This window comes from Dipodomys ordii, unplaced genomic scaffold, assembly GCF_000151885.1.
Source record: "Dipodomys ordii isolate 6190 unplaced genomic scaffold, Dord_2.0 Scaffold15, whole genome shotgun sequence".
Classification (NCBI taxonomy): Eukaryota; Metazoa; Chordata; class Mammalia; order Rodentia; family Heteromyidae; genus Dipodomys; species Dipodomys ordii.
Genome location: NW_012267231.1, coordinates 15,806,808 through 15,807,213, shown reverse-complemented (window position 1 = coordinate 15,807,213; position 406 = coordinate 15,806,808). Strand labels below are relative to the sequence as shown.

At 44.8% G+C, this 406-nt stretch overlaps 1 protein-coding gene across 1 annotated transcript in view; it reads right to left on the bottom strand.

The window, feature by feature from the left end:
- LOC105982353 (cytochrome P450 1A2) overlaps positions 1-406 on the bottom strand; it is a 12,202-nt gene that overhangs the window by 3,162 nt on the left and 8,634 nt on the right.

Below are 406 nucleotides of genomic sequence, written 5' to 3'. Positions count from 1 at the left end.
GTGTGTGTGTGTGGAAGTGTGTGTGTGTGTGGAAGTGTGTGTGTGTGTGGAAGTGTGTGTGTGTGTGTACTGGAGCTTAATCTGAGAGCCTTGAACTCTCCTTTGGCTTTTTTATTTTCCTCAAGGCTGGGACTCTACCACTTGAGCCACAGCTCTACTTCTAGCTTATCGGTAGTTCATTGGAGATAAGATTCTCCTAGATTTTCATGCCATGCTGACTTTGAAACGTGATCCTCAAATCTCAGCCTGCTGAGTAGCTAGTTTTAGAGATGGAGTTTGGTGAACTTTGTTGGCTGATCTGGCCTTGAAGTGTGATTCTCTGGATCTCAGCTTCCTGAGTAACTAGGATTACAGGTATGAGCTACAAGTTTAGTGTGTGTGTGTGTGTGTGTGTGTGTGTGTGTGT